The 16,852-nt window shown below is 50.0% G+C and overlaps 2 protein-coding genes across 8 annotated transcripts in view; one reads left to right on the top strand and one right to left on the bottom strand.

The window, feature by feature from the left end:
* PTPN4 (protein tyrosine phosphatase non-receptor type 4) overlaps nt 1-4,388 on the bottom strand; it is a 69,985-nt gene extending 65,597 nt beyond the window's left edge. For 2 of the 5 annotated variants that reach the window (XM_077273267.1, XM_077273271.1), the window contains exon 1: nt 948-4,261. The gene's annotated coding sequence lies outside the window, so the exon portion shown is untranslated. The other 3 variants (XM_077273269.1, XM_077273268.1, XM_077273270.1) reach the window with 3 other exon arrangements.
* The window catches only part of LOC143784720 (fibrinogen-like protein 1-like protein), a 44,938-nt gene continuing 32,428 nt past the window's right edge, over nt 4,343-16,852 (top strand). Inside the window, exon 1 of one of the 3 annotated variants that reach the window (XM_077273276.1) lies at nt 4,343-4,450. The gene's annotated coding sequence lies outside the window, so the exon portion shown is untranslated. Of the gene's footprint in view, nt 4,478-16,852 lie in introns of all 3 variants that reach the window. The other 2 variants (XM_077273275.1, XM_077273277.1) reach the window with 2 other exon arrangements.

Here is a 16,852-nt window from a genome sequence, read left to right as displayed (position 1 = left end):
GCCCTATCTCTGCCTGCAGTGTGCGTACCCGAGCCCTATCTCTGCCTGCAGTGTGCGTACCCGAGCCCTATCTCTGCCTGCAGTGTGTGTACCCGAGCCCTATCTCTGCCTGCAGTGTGTGTACCCGAGCCCTATCTCTGCCTGCAGTGTGTGTACCCGAGCCCTATCTCTGCCTGCAGTGTGTGTATCTCTGTGACAAACATCCAGAAATATTCAGTCCAAACTAAAATCATGAGGTCCACCCCCCAGGATGTGGCGATCATCATAATACCCACCGAAACATGATTATACCTCCTGCAACATCCGCAGGAGTACAGAGGGGTCCACGATTCCGTAAATTAGTGTTCTCCAGCAGCACAGAGGATGTCAGGATTCCACTGCTGCAGGAGGATAACAGCAGCAATCCTGGATACCGAGCTCCGCAACCTGTGACTACAACTCCCAGCATGCTCCGGCAGCTGGAGAGCTACAGTGTGCAGAGCGCTGCATAGAGGGAGTATTGCAGAGCAGCGCGCACAGGCGATGCATGGTAATCAGGTGAAGGGTGGCAGCTGCTGGGCGCAGGGTATAATGGGGGGATTGTCCATGGGGTCATGGGCTGCTCGCCATGTACAGTCACGGATCACAGAAAGCAAGAAATCTGTGCTGCACAGCAAATACGTTGTTCATCCGCAGCTTCCTATGACAAAGGGAAGGATCCCGCTGTGACCAGCGAGCGGTGGCTATACAGTGACGTCACCTATAGCCACGGACCCCATAAACTCCACCGAGCATTGCAGAAAAATACAGGTGGCCGCTCCAATGCTGCAAACCCCACAATTGAACCTTTATAGGCGATCTAAGACCCCCGGATAATATGAGAAGAGGGGAGGGGGTAGGATCCACAAGGGGAATGCATGCAAGGTGGGGGGAGGGGGCACATACTTTCATTCCTGCACACACTTTACCTTCATATAAGAGCCACGTTCTGCAGTTTTGTGGTGAGGAAATGGGTCTCCGAGCTGCTCCAGTGTTGGGGGTGGGGGTCTTGCTCTTGGACCTCAGTCACACCGGGGTCTCGGAGGAGGCAGCAGTCTCAGCAGATGGAGCCTCATACTGTCAGAGACGATCATGGAAGAGAGAGCAGGGAGGGGAGGCCGTTATACGGAGAGGGGGTGAGAGATGTGTGTCCCTGGGGGCGCAGGGATCTATAGGGGCCACAGGGGATCAGCTGACCAACAGTACAGAGGTGAAGAGCTATACGTGGAAGCAGAGGCCGCTATAATGTATCTATAGTATCAGACCAACAAGTATGTATCTATAGGAATCACACCTGCGATACTATGTATCTATGGGTATCACAACTGCGAGTACAATGTATCTATAGTATCAGACCAACAAGTACTATATATCTATAGTATCACACCTGCGAGTACTATATATCTATAGTATCACACCTGCGAGTGCAATGTATCTATAGTATCAGACCAACAAGTACTATATATCTATAGTATCACACATGCGAGTACTATGTATCTATAGGTATCACACCTGCGAGTATTATGTATCTATAGTATCAGACCAACAAGTACTATATATTTATAGTATCACACATGCGAGTACTATGTATCTATAGGTATCACACCTGCGAGTATTATGTATCTATAGTATCAGACCAACAAGTACTATATATCTATAGTATCAAACCTGCGAGTACTATGTATCTATAGGTATCACACCTGCAAGTACTATATATCTATAGATATCGGGTCAATAATTGCTATGCAATGTACCTATAGTATCACACCTGAAAGCACCATGCATCTATAGTATCACAAAGCGAAGGATGGAGGGAGACTGAGTTCATTATATAGGAAACGTACAAACGACTACAGGTCTTGTAACAGGGGATATTGCACCAGATCTACAGGACACTCACAGCTTAGAGATATATAGGTGGCAGGTCTCAGCTAGGCAGACATATAGGTATCGGCTAAAAATCCCAGTGGATGGAAACAATCTATACGTGACAGAGTAACATAAGTATATATACAAATATATGTAGTTAATAGGAGATGTTAAATGGTGACAATGTATAGGTGAATGATGGGAGGTAAGAAGTGGATAGATCTGGATGTCATCTATGTCTGTGTATATAGCGCTATAGGTTTATATACTCTGGCAGGGATATTGATCCATAGGTGGTCAAGACGGGGTCTAGATGTGGGGAAATACGGAAGGTTCAGAATGGAGTACAGGTGAAAGGTCGCGGGATCTATAAGTTCCAATAGGGGGTGAAATGTGCAGAGGGGTTTATATATCTCCTAAAATGCAAGGGGTAATATGCATAGGGACTCTATAGGCTCCAGGTGGCGGCAGGTGAATCTATAGGTGACCAGGTCGGAATATTCCAGCAGCAGTTTGCACAGGGTGCGGTAGATCTATAGGTGGTCCTGGGATGCTAAAGGTTTCTGTATATCCAGATCACCTTATAGGTGGTGTGTTTATACTTCAGATGGATGCAGGTGTCTCTATACATACAAACGGCAGCAGTAATGATCTATAGGTGACTGGGTCAGTATATCCCAGCAGCCAGAGGTACTGGGTTAGGGTATATCGATAGGCTCCAATAGATGGTTGCAGGTGTTTCTGTATATCCAGGCGGCACGGGAGAACTATAGGTGACCAGCTCTATAGGCTCCAGCTCACAGCTGCAGGGTCTATAAGGGGTGAATAGTGTAGGAAGGGGGTCTATATATATCCTACAAGGTAAGAGTTATATCCATTGGTGACACAGGAATTCTGTAGCCTCCAGGTGAGGTATATCCAGGTGAACTCTGTGGTTCTATAGGAGTCTAGGCCTGTATATTCCAGTAGCAGGAGGCACAGGATGGAGGTCTCTATCTAGGTCACACTATAGGCTCCAGGGGGGTCCTTCTATAGGCTCTCACTCAGATGCAGGGTCTTGGTGTATACAAGTCACCTTATAGGTGCTCTATGTAAAGGTGACTGTATACGTTTCCACCCCACACGGTTGCAGTCGTTTGTATCTCCAGGTCACTCTATAGGTGACAGGATGATCTATAATGTACAACAACTCAAGGCTGCAGTCCAGCAACTGGAGGTGCAGGAGAACTACTAGTGCCAGGTGACGGCTGTGGGGTCCGATGTATCCAGGTGGTTCTATAGGTGACGGCTATGGGGTTGCTGTATACGGATGATCCTATAGGTGACCGCTGCAGGGGCTCTGGGTGGTTCTATAGGTGACGGCTGTGGGGTCCGCTGTATCCGGGTGATCCTGTAGGTGAACGCTGTGGGTGCTTGTGTATCCCGGCCTCTCTGCAGGTGACGGCTGCAGGTTCCTTGTATCCTGGGCTCTCCAAACAGCAGATCTATAGGTGACAGGAGGGTCTCGGTGTATCCCGGCCTCTCTGTAGGTGACGGCTGCAGGGTGCTTGTATCCGGGTCTCTAAAGGTGATGATGATATAAGTCTGTATGTACCCAGGCAGTGGCAGATCTATAGGTGACGGCTGCTGGATCCCTTTATCATGGTGATCCTATAGGTGACAGGAGGGTCCCTGTATCCGGGTCTCTCTGCAGGTCCCGGGGGTCCCTATAGGTTGGTGTTGTATCTGCAGGTCTCTGTATCCCAGTCTCTATAGGTGACAGGAGGGTCCCTGTATCCGGGTCTCTCTGCAGGCCCCGGGGGTCCCTGTATCCGGGTCTCACTGCACGCCCCGGGGGTCCCTGTATCCGGGTCTCTCTGCACGCCCCGGGGGTCCCTGTATCCGGGTCTCTCTGCAGGCCCCGGGGGTCCCTGTATCCGGGTCTCACTGCAGGCCCCGGGGGTCCCTGTATCCGGGTCTCACTGCAGGCCCCGGGGGTCCCTGTATCCGGGTCTCTCTGCAGGCCCCGGGGGTCCCTGTATCCGGGTCTCTCTGCAGGCCCCGGGGGTCCCTGTATCCGGGTCTCTCTGTAATTTGGTGTCGTTTCTGCAGGCCCCGGGGGTCCCTGTATCCGGGTCTCTCTGCACGCCCCGGGGGTCCCTGTATCCGGGTCTCTCTGCAGGTCCCGGTATTCCGGTGTCTATAGGTGACAGCGGACGCCTCGCGCCTCCAGGCGGCGGTATACACAGTCAGTGACGTCAGGCCTCGCAGTGTACAGCAGGCTCCGGCAGTGTCGGGCTCTCCGGGGCCCCGGCCCGGGATGTGTGGGCTCCGGCCTCGGTGTCACTGCTGCCCCCTCCCGCTCTCAGGCCGCAGCATAGCAACGGGAGCTGCGCACTCACCGCACAGTCTCGCGAGAAGCTGCGGAGGCAGTGACGTCACCGCTGTAACCCGTGCGCTGCCGGCTGCTGCTGGACGGCGAATGGACGAGGAAGAGGAGAAAACCGATGGCACCGGCGCCCGACCGGGCACGTACCGAGAGGCCGGAGACAGCGACACCCGGAGGAGGCGGAGAGAGGAGACAGTAACAACAATAATACCAGTGATAACAGTAACCATAGTAACCATACTAGCGATAATAATACCAGTGATAACAGTAACCATAGTAACCATACTAGCGATAATAATACCAGTGATAACAGTAACCATAGTAACCATACTAGTAGTGATAATAATACTAGTGATAACAGTAACCATAGTAACCATACGAGTGATAATACTAGGGATAACAGTAACCATAGTAACCATACTAGTGATAATACTAGCGATCACAGTAACCATAGTAACCATACTGGTGATAATAATACTAGTGATAACAGTAACCATAGTAACCATACTAGTGATAACAATACTCGCGATCATAGTAACCATAGTAACCATACTAGTAATAATAATACTAGTGATAACAGTAACCATAGTAACCATACTAGTGATAATAATACTAGTGGTAACAGTAACCATAGTAACCATACTAGTGATAACAATACTAGTGATAACAGTAACCATAGTAACCATACTAGTCATAATACTATTGATAACAGTAACCATTGTAACCATACGAGTGATAATAACACTAGTGATAACAGTAACCATAGTAACCATACTAGTGATAATAATACCAGTGATAACAGTAACCATACTAGTGATAACACTAGTGATAACAGTAACCATAGTAACCATACTAGTGATAATAATACCAGTGATAACAGTAACCATACTAGTGATAACACTAGTGATAACAGTAACCATAGTAACCATACTAGTGATAATAATACCAGTGATAACAGTAACCATACACCATGTTCCAAATTATTATGCAAATGACATTTTTCTCGGATTTTCCTAAATGGTCGGTGCAAATGACAGTCAGTCTAATAAAAGTCTTCATGTATGTCTGGGCCCACTGCAACCGTTTCTGCTTGTGAACACTGTTTAGGGGTGGCCGAATAGTAGCTTTATACACCACAGCAAGCCTTTATAGGATCCTACACCTTGAGGTTCAAGGGACTCCAGAGGCACCAACAGCTTCAAATACAGTATCTGTTTGCTGCTTTGTAATGGTATCCTGGCAGCTGCTCTCTTAATCTGATGAATTTGTCTGGCAGAAACCTTCCTCATTATGCCTTTATCAGCACAAACGCGTCTGTGCTCAGAATCAGCCACAAATCTCGTCACAGTATGATGATCACTCTTAAGGTTTCGTGAAATATCTAATGTTTTCATCCCTTGACAAAGGCTTTGCACTATTTGATGCTTTTCGGCAGTAGAGAGATCCTTTCTATTTCCCATATTGCTTGATACCTGTGGCTGCTTAATAATAATGTGGAACTTCATTTTTAAGTAGTTTTCCTTTAATTAGAATCACCTGGAAAACTAATTATCACAAGTGCTTAAGATTGATGTCAGTGATCCATTGAGCCCTGAGACACAATACCATCCACGAGTTTATTTGAAAAACAAAACAATTAAATCTTTATGACACTTAAATCCAATTAGCATAATAGTTTGGAACACAGTGTAGATACCCTACTAGTGACAATGCTGTACTAGTGACACTACGATAATGCTGTCCCCATAGTGTAACATCAGTGTGATGTGTCCGCAGTGTACGGCCTCATTCAGACGTCGCTTTTCTCACCTACGAGAGCAATGGAGCGATTATTTTGGCCATAGTTTGGTCCAAGCGTCATGCAGTTTTCAGCGAAAAAATGAATAAAAAGTTTCCCCATCTTCTCCTTTCTCACAGTCCGTAATATATCATCTGAGTGTCGTCTGATACTTTCACGGAGCCATCAACTCACATTCCCGACTTAGATCGATCCAACCCTGGAGACAAGTCTCCATTTCTTTTATTGCCCCACTCCGTGATGTGAACAGCGCCATAGACTATGACAGGTGCGAGTAGCCGTGGAGAGCACAGATAGCGCCGCCCGTGTATAGTAATAATAGTGCTATTATGTATCATTACTACTATTAGTGCAGTTATGGTCTGTGACGGCAGAACACGCCTTACATTACTGACACTATTACCCCGCGCCGCCCTCTTCTCTACTTTCAGCTCCGTTTTCTCTGCTGTTAACCCTTGTGACCCCAGAACATTTCTTCTCCCTTTGCAAGATTCAGTATATTCATTGAAACATTTTATTATTATAAGCTATGGTAGGGGTTCAGCACAGGGGCCGCTAACCGATACCCCTGATTACATCTATGGTGGCGCTCCCTAATTGTGGGTATAGGGAAACCTCAGGAGATGACCGCACTGTTACCGAAAATAATCTATACAAAGATCAGCACTGATATTACCGCCATATGGTGACATATAATGGTAGATACCGGTCCTGATGAACATGTAAGAGGTCACAGCACAGTTACAGATAATGACTTTCTGATGGAATCGTTAACTTTTCAAGTCTTTTCCGTCTGGCCCAGACCGACCTGACAACTTCTCCAGCTACAACTCGTCTGCAGAGATTACAACAAAGACGCATTTCACTTCTCACATTCCAGCCATCACCATCTATTCCCAACCTGCACAAACTCCTCATCCTGCTGATACCCCAATACTGAGCCGCTGCTGCCGTATGTGTCCCTATTACTGCCCCTGATACCCCAATACTGAGCCGCTGCTGCCATATGTGACCTATTACTGTACCTGATACCCCAATACTGAGCCGCTGCTGCCGTATGTGTCCCTATTACTGCACCTGATACCCCAATACTGAGCCGCTGCTGCCGTATGTGTCCCTATTACTGCACCTGATACCCCAATACTGAGCCGCTGCTGCTGTATGTGTCCCTATTACTGCCCCTGATACCCCAATACTGAGCCGCTGCTGCCGTATGTGTCCCTATTACTGCACCTGATATCCCAATACTGAGCCGCTGCTGCTGTATGTGTCCTTATTACTGCACCTGATACCCCAATACTGAGCCGCTGCTGCCGTATGTGTCCTTATTACTGCACCTGATACCCCAATACTGAGCCTCTGCCATATGTGTCCCTATTACTGCACCTGATACCCCAATACTGAGCCGCTGCTGCCGTATGTGACCTATTACTGTACCTGATACCCCAATACTGAGCCGCTGCTGCCGTATGTCCCTATTACTGCACCTGATACCCCAATACTGAGCCGCTGCTGCCGTATGTGTCCCTATTACTGCACCTGATACCCCAATACTGAGCCGCTGCTGCTGTATGTGTCCCTATTACTGCCCCTGATACCCCAATACTGAGCCGCTGCTGCCGTATGTGTCCCTATTACTGCCCCTGATACCCCAATACTGAGCCGCTGCTGCCATATGTGACCTATTACTACACCTGATACCCCAATACTGAGCCGCTGCTGCCGTATGTGTCCCTATTACTGCACCTGATACCCCAATACTGAGCCGCTGCTGCCGTATGTGTCCCTATTACTGCACCTGATACCCCAATACTGAGCCTCTGCTGCCGTATGTGTCCCTATTACTGCACCTGATACCCCAATACTGAGCCACTGCTGCTGTATGTGTCCATATTACTGCCCCTGATACCCCAATACTGAGCCGCTGCTGCCATATGTGACCCTATTACTGCACCTGATACCCCAATACTGAGCCTCTGCTGCCATATGTGTCCCTATTACTGCCCCTGATACCCCAATACTGAGCCGCTGCTGCCATATCTGACCTATTACTGTACCTGATACCCCAAAACTGAGCCGCTGCTTCCGTATGTGTCCCTATTACTGCACCTGATACCCCAATACTGAGCCGCTGCTGCTGTATGTGTCCCTATTACTGCCCCTGATACCCCAATACTGAGCCGCTGCTGCCGTATGTGTCCCTATTACTGCCCCTGATACCCCAATACTGAGCCGCTGCTGCCGTATGTGTCCCTATTACTGCCCCTGATACCCCAATACTGAGCCGCTGCTGCCGTATGTGTCCATATTACTGCACCTGATACCCCAATACTGAGCCGCTGCTGCCGTATGTGTCCTTATTACTGCACCTGATACCCCGATACTGAGCTGCTGCTGCCGTATGTGTCCCTATTACTACACCTGATACCCCAATACTGAGCCGCTGCTGCCGTATGTGTCCCTATTACTACACCTGATACCCCAATACTGAGCCGCTGCTGCCGTATGTGTCCCTATTACTGCCCCTGATACCCCAATACTGAGCCGCTGCTGCTGTATGTGTCCCTATTACTGCACCTGATACCCCAATACTGAGCCGCTGCTGCCGTATGTGACCCTATTACTGCCCCTGACACCCCAATACTGAGCCGCTGCTGCCATATGTGTCCCTATTACTGCACCTGATACCCCAATACTGAGCCGCTGCTGCCGTGTGTAACCCTATTACTGCACCTGATACCCCAATACTGAGCCTCTGCTGCCGTATGTGTCCCTATTACTGCACCTGATACCCCAATACTGAGCCGCTGCTGCTGTATGTGTCCCTATTACTGCCCCTGATACCCCAATACTGAGCCGCTGCTGCCGTATGTGTCCCTATTACTGCACCTGATACCCCAATACTGAGCTGCTGCTGCCGTATGTGTCCTTATTACTGCACCTGATACCCCAATACTGAGCCGCTGCTGCCGTATGTGTCCCTATTACTGCCCCTGATACCCCAATACTGAGTCGCTGCTGCCGTATGTGTCCCTATTACTGCCCCTGATACCCCAATACTGAGCCGCTGCTGCCGTATGTGTCCCTATTACTGCACCTGATACCCCAATACTGAGCCGCTGCTGCTGTATGTGTCCCTATTACTGCCCCTGATACCCCAATACTGAGCCGCTGCTGCCGTATGTGTCCCTATTACTGCACCTGATACCCCAATACTGAGCCGCTGCTGCCATATGTGACCTATTACTACACCTGATACCCCAATACTGAGCCGCTGCTGCCATATGTGACCTATTACTGCACCTGATGCCCCAATACTGAGCCGCTGCTGCCGTATGTGACCCTATTACTGCACCTGATACCCCAATACTGAGCCGCTGCTGCCATATGTGACCTATTACTACACCTGATACCCCAATACTGAGCCGCTGCTGCCATATGTGACCTATTACTGCACCTGATACCCCAATACTGAGCCGCTGCTGCCATATCTGACCTATTACTGTACCTGATACCCCAAAACTGAGCCGCTGCTGCCGTATGTGTCCCTATTACTGCACCTGATACCCCAATACTGAGCCGCTGCTGCTGTATGTGTCCCTATTACTGCACCTGATACCCCAATACTGAGCCGCTGCTGCCATATGTGACCTATTACTACACCTGATACCCCAATACTGAGCCGCTGCTGCTGTATGTGTCCATATTACTGCCCCTGATACCCCAATACTGAGCCGCTGCTGCCATATCTGACCTATTACTGTACCTGATACCCCAAAACTGAGCCGCTGCTGCCGTATGTGTCCCTATTACTGCACCTGATACCCCAATACTGAGCCGCTGCTGCCATATGTGTCCCTATTACTGCACCTGATACCCCAATACTGAGCCGCTGCTGCCGTATGTGTCCCTATTACTGCCCCTGATACCCCAATACTGAGCCGCTGCTGCCGTATGTGTCCCTATTACTGCACCTGATACCCCAATACTGAGCCGCTGCTGCTGTATGTGTCCCTATTACTGCACCTGATACCCCAATACTGAGCCGCTGCTGCTGTATGTGTCCATATTACTGCCCCTGATACCCCAATACTGAGCCGCTGCTGCCATATCTGACCTATTACTGCCCCTGATACCCCAATACTGAGCCGCTGCTGCCGTATGCGTCCCTATTACTGCACCTGATACCCCAATACTGAGCCACTGCTGCCGTATGTGTCCCTATTACTGCCCCTGATACCCCAATACTGAGCCGCTGCTGCCATATGTGTCCCTATTACTGCACCTGATACCCCAATACTGAGCCGCTGCTGCCGTATGTGTCCCTATTACTGCACCTGATACCCCAATACTGAGCCACTGCTGCCGTATGTGTCCCTATTACTGCCCCTGATACCCCAATACTGACCCGCTGCTGCCATATGTGTCCCTATTACTGCACCTGATACCCCAATACTGAGCCGCTGCTGCCGTATGTGTCCCTATTACTGCACCTGATACCCCAATACTGAGCCCCTGCTGCCGTATGTGTCCCTATTACTGCACCTGATACCCCAATACTGAGCCGCTGCTGCCGTATGTGTCCCTATTACTGCCCCTGATACCCCAATACTGAGCCGCTGCTGCCGTATGTGTCCCTATTACTGCCCCTGATACCCCAATACTGAGCCGCTGCTGCCGTATGTGTCCCTATTACTGCCCCTGATACCCCAATACTGAGCCGCTGCTGCCGTATGTGTCCATATTACTGCACCTGATACCCCGATACTGAGCTGCTGCTGCCGTATGTGTCCCTATTACTGCACCTGATACCCCAATACTGAGCCGCTGCTGCCATATGTGTCCCTATTACTGCCCCTGATACCCCAATACTGAGCCGCTGCTGCCGTATGTGTCCCTATTACTGCCCCTGATACCCCAATACTGAGCCGCTGCTGCCGTATGTGTCCCTATTACTGCCCCTGATACCCCAATACTGAGCCGCTGCTGCCGTATGTGTCCATATTACTGCACCTGATACCCCGATACTGAGCTGCTGCTGCCGTATGTGTCCCTATTACTGCACCTGATACCCCAATACTGAGCCGCTGCTGCCATATGTGTCCCTATTACTGCCCCTGATACCCCAATACTGAGCCGCTGCTGCCGTATGTGTCCCTATTACTGCCCCTGATACCCCAATACTGAGCCGCTGCTGCCGTATGTGTCCATATTACTGCACCTGATACCCCGATACTGAGCTGCTGCTGCCGTATGTGTCCCTATTACTGCACCTGATACCCCAATACTGAGCCACTGCTGCTGTATGTGTCCCTATTACTGCACCTGATACCCCAATACTGAGCCGCTGCTGCCGTATGTGTCCCTATTACTGCCCGATACCCCAATACTGAGCCGCTGCTGCCGTATGTGTCCCTATTACTGCACCTGATACCCCAATACTGAGCTGCTGCTGCCGTATGTGACCCTATTACTGCCCCTGATACCCCAATACTGAGCCGCTGCTGCCGTGTGTAACCCTATTACTGCACCTGATACCCCAATACTGAGCCGCTGCTGCCGTATGTGTCCCTATTACTGCCCCTGATACCCCAATACTGAGCTGCTGCTGCCGTGTGTAACCCTATTACTGCACCTGATACCCCAATACTGAGCCGCTGCTGCCGTATGTGACCCTATTACTGCACCTGATACCCCAATACTGAGCCTCTGCTGCCATATGTGTCCCTATTACTGCCCCTGATACCCCAATACTGAGCCGCTGCTGCCGTGTGTGACCCTATTACTGCACCTGATACCCCAATACTGAGCCGCTGCTGCCGTATGTGTCCCTATTACTGCCCCTGATACCCCAATACTGAGCCGCTGCTGCCGTATGTGTCGTGTCCCTATTACTGCAATACCAGCACTATTCTTATTGCCCCACATAATACCCACCACTGTGCCCCCACATAATAATACCCACCACTGTGCCCCCACATATCATTACCACCACTGCGCCCCCACATAACAATACCACCACTGTGCCCCCACATAATACCATCACTGTGCCCCCACAAAATAATACCCACCAATATGCCCCCACATCATAATGTCCACCAATGTACCCCAACATAACAATACCACCACTGTGCCCCACATAATACCCACCAATGTACCCCCCACATAATACCATCACTGTGCCCCCACATAATAATACCCACCACTATGCCCCCACATAATAATACCCACCAATGTGCCCCCGCATCATAAGGCCCACCAATGTACCCCCACATAACAATAACACCACTCTGTCCCACATAATACCCACCACTGTGTGCCCCCACATAACAACACCACCACTGTGCCCCCACATAATAATGTCACCACTGTGCCATTAAATAATAATATCCACTACTGTGCCCCCACATAACAATTCCACCACTGTGTCCCCATATAACAATACCACCACGGTGCCCCCACATAAGAATACCTACCACTATGGGATCTGGGGTCCATATTTCTTACGAGAACTCCTATGGTGCGTATTTATTTTGCAGGTCTTTCTTGAACAGTCTGGTTAGAGTTTTGGGGTCTGGAACAACCTGCATATACTTTTGGGTTAGCCAACCATAGTCAGGGTAGCCGACCACAGACAGGGTAGTCTACCACAGGCAGAGTAGCCGACCACAGTCAGGATAGCCGACCACAGGCAGGGTAGCCGACCACAGTCAGGATAGCCAACCACAGGAAGGGTAGCCGACCACAGGCAGGGTAGCTTACCACAGGCAGGGTAGCTGACCACAATCAGAGTAGCCGACCACAGGCAGGGTAGCCAACCACAGGCAGGGTAGTCAACCGCAGAAATTATAGTCACTGACAGGAAGGATAGCCGACCACAGGTAGGGTAGCTGACCACAAACAGGATAGCCGACCACATGCAGGGTAGCCGACCACAGGCAGGGTAGCTGACTGCCTGCACACAGTCAGGATTTCCGACCACAGGCAAGGTAGCCAAACACAGGCAGGATAGCAGACCATAGGCAGGGTAGCTGACCACAGTGAGGTTAGCCGACCACAGGCAGGATAATAATAATAATAATAATAATAATTTTTATTTATATAGCGCCAACATATTCCGCAGCGCTTTACAACTTATAGAGGGGACTTGTACAGACAATAGACATTACAGCATAACAGAAATCACAGTTCAAAACAGATACCAGGAGGAATGAGGGCCCTGCTGCTCGCAAGCTTACAATCTATGAGGAAAAGGGGAGACACGAGAGGTGGATGGTAACAATTGCTTTAGTTATTTGGACCAGCCATAGTGTAAGGCTCGGGTGTTCATGTAAAGCTGCATGAACCAGTTAACTGCCTAAGTATGTAACAGTACAGACACAGAGGGCTATTAACTGCATAAAGTGTATGAGAACACGATGCAAGGAACCTGATTATGTGTTTGTTTTTTTTTTCTATTTTTATTAGGCCACACAGGGATAGTTAGGTTAATGCGTTGAGGCGGTAGGCCAGTCTGAACAAATGCGTTTTTAGGGCACGCTTAAAACTGTGGGGATTGGGGATTAATCGTATTAACCTAGGTAATGCATTCCAAAGAATCGGCGCAGCACATGTAAAGTCTTGGAGACGGGAGTGGGAGGTTCTGATTGTTGAGGATGCTAACCTGAGGTCATTAGCGGAGCGGAGGGCATGGGTAGGGTGGTAGACTGAGACCAGAGAGGAGATGTAGGGTGGTGCTGAGCCATGGAGTGCTTTGTGGATGAGGGTAGTAGTTTTGTACTGGATTCTGGAGTGGATGGGTAGCCAGTGTAATGACTGGCACAAGGTAGAGGCATCGGTGTAACGGTTGGTGAGGAATATGATCCTGGCAGCAGCATTCAGGACAGATTGGAGCGGGGAGAGTTTGGTAAGAGGGAGGCCGATTAGTAGAGAGTTACAATAGTCCAGACGAGAATGAATAAGTGAAACAGTAAGAGTTTTTGCAGAGTCGAAAGTAAGAAAAGGGCGAATTCTAGAAATGTTTTTGAGATGCAAATAAGAAGAGCGAGCCAGTGATCGAATGTGGGGGGTGAATGAAAGCTCGGAATCAAGGATAACCCCAAGGCAGCGGGCATGTTGCTTTGGAGTAATGGTGGAACCACACACGGAGATGGCAATGTCAGGCAAAGGTAGGTTAGTAGAGGGAGAGAACACGAGGAGTTCAGTTTGTGACAGGTTCAGTTTCAGATAGAGGGAGGACATGATGTTAGAGACAGCGGTAAGACAATCACTGGTGTTTTCTAAGAAGGTCGGCGTGAAAGCAGGAGAAGAGGTGTATAATTGGGTGTCGTCAGCATAGAGATGGTACTGGAAACCAAATCTGCTGATTGTTTGTCCAATAGGGGCGGTATACAAAGAGAAGAGGAGGGGGCCTAGGACTGATCCTTGAGGAACCCCAACAGTAAGGGGAAGGTGAGAGGAGGAGGAACCAGCAAAACATACAGTGAAGGATCGGTCAGAGAGATAGGAGGAGAACCAGGAGAGAACGGTGTCCTTGAGGCCGATGGAGCGGAGCATAGTGAGGAGGAGCTGATGATCCACAGTGTCGAATGCTGCGGAAAGATCCAAGAGAATTAGCATGGAGTAGTGACCATTAGATTTAGCTGTTAGTAGGTCATTAGAGACTTTAGTGAGGGCAGTTTCAGTAGAGTGTAAAGAGCGGAAGCCAGATTGAAGAGGGTCGAGAAGAGAGTTATCTGAGAGATAGCGGGTAAGACGGGAGTGGACCAGGCGTTCCAGGAGTTTAGAGATGAAGGGAAGATTAGAGACAGGTCTATAATTAGCGGCACAGTTTTGGTCGAGGGAGGGTTTTTTAAGTAATGGATGTATGATGGCATGCTTAAATGAGGAGGGAAAAATACCGGAAGTGAGGGAAAGGTTGAATATTTTTGTTATGTGAGAGGTGACAGCCGGGGAAAGGGACTGAAGGAGATGTGATGGAATGGGGTCACTGGTGCAAGTGGTCGGGCGAGAAGATGCAAGGAGCCTGCTTACTTCTTCTTCAGTAACTGGTTCAAAGTCAGAGAGTGAACTAGATGCAGTGGGGGAGGGGGGACAGTGCCTGGTATGAAGAGATTGGGAGATGATTTCCTGGTGAATGTGGTCAATTTTTTCTTTGAAGTAATTGGCCAGATCTTCAGCGCAGAGATCTGTGGTTGGGGCCTGCTCTCTTGGGTTGAGTAGGGACTGGAAAGTGTCGAAGAGACGTTTAGGGTTATTGGACAGCGAGGTGATGAGGGTGTTGAAATAGGTTTGTTTGGAGAGGTGAAGGGTAGAGTTGTATGTTTTTAGCATGAACTTATAATGGATGAAATCTTCGGGTAGATTAGATTTTCTCCACAGACGTTCGGCGCACCTGGAGCACCGCTGTAGGAAACGTGTTTGCAGCGTGTGCCACGGTTGTCGCCGTCTGTGTCGAGTTGCTCTATGTATAGGAGGAGCAGCTTCGTCCAGGGCACTTTGCAGGGTTTCATTGTAATGGTTCAGAGCAGAATCAGGACATGAGATGGAGGAGATTGGGGCCAATGAGGACTGCAAGTTCTTCATAAGTTTCTGGGTGTTAATGGCCTGTATGTTTCTATAAGTGTGGAAAGTGGGGGTGACCTGAGCGGGATGGCAGTTCTTGATAGAGAATGAAAGAAGGTTGTGGTCAGAGAGCGGGAGAGGGGAGTTTGTGAAATCATCCACTGAGCAAAGCCGGGAGAAGACCAAGTCAAGGGAGTTTCCATCTTCATGCGTTGGAGAGTTAGTATGCTGCGAGAGGCCGAAAGAGGAGGTTAGAGAGAAAAGGTGAGAAGCAGACGGGGAAAGGGGAGAAGCAATGGGGATGTTGAAATCACCCATGATAAGGGTGGGAGTGGATAGCCGACCACAGGTAGGGTAGCCGACCACAGTCAGGGTAGCCGACCACAGACAGGATAGCCGACCACAGGCAGGGTAGCCGACCACAGGCAGGGTAGCCGACTACAGGTAGGGTAGCCGACCACATGCAGGGTAGCCGACCACAGGCAGGGTAGCCGACCACAGGCAGGGTAGCCAACCACAGGCAGGATAGCCGATCACAGGCAAGATAGCCGACCATGGGCTGTGGTCGGCTACAGGCAGGGTAGCCGAACGCAGGCAGGATAGCCGACCACAGGCAGGGTAGCAGACCATAGGCAGGGTAGCTGACCACAGTGAGGTTAGCCGACCACAGGCAGGATAGCCGACCACAGGTAGGGTAGCCGACCACAGTCAGGGTATCCGACCTCTGTCAGGATAGCCGACCACAAGTAGGGTAGCCGACCATAGGCAGGGTAACCGTCCACAGGCATGATAGCCAACCACAGGTAGGGTAGCCGACCACAGTCAGGATAGCTGACCACAGGCAGGGTAGCCGACCACAAGCAAGGTAGTCAACCACAGGCAGGGTAGCTGACTGCCTGTATACAGTCAGGATAGCCGACCACAAGCAGGATAGACGACCACAGGCAGGATAGCCGATCACAGGCAGGGTAGCCGACTACAGGCTGGGTAGCCAACCACAGGCAGGGTAGCCAACCACAGGCAGGGTAGCCGACCACATGCAGGGTAGCCGACCACAGGCAGGGTAGCTGACTGCCTGCACAGTCAGGATTGCCGACCACAGGCAGGGTAGCCAACCACAGGCAGGGGAGCAGACCATAGGCAGGGTAGCTGACCACAGTGAGGTTAGCCGACCACAGGCAGGATAGCCGACCACAGGTAGGGTAGCCGACCACAGTCAGGGTAGCCGACCACAG

The sequence above is a fragment of the Ranitomeya variabilis genome, chromosome 7 (assembly GCF_051348905.1).
Source record: "Ranitomeya variabilis isolate aRanVar5 chromosome 7, aRanVar5.hap1, whole genome shotgun sequence".
Taxonomy (NCBI): Eukaryota; Metazoa; Chordata; class Amphibia; order Anura; family Dendrobatidae; genus Ranitomeya; species Ranitomeya variabilis.
This window is presented reverse-complemented; position numbering and strand designations above follow the sequence as displayed.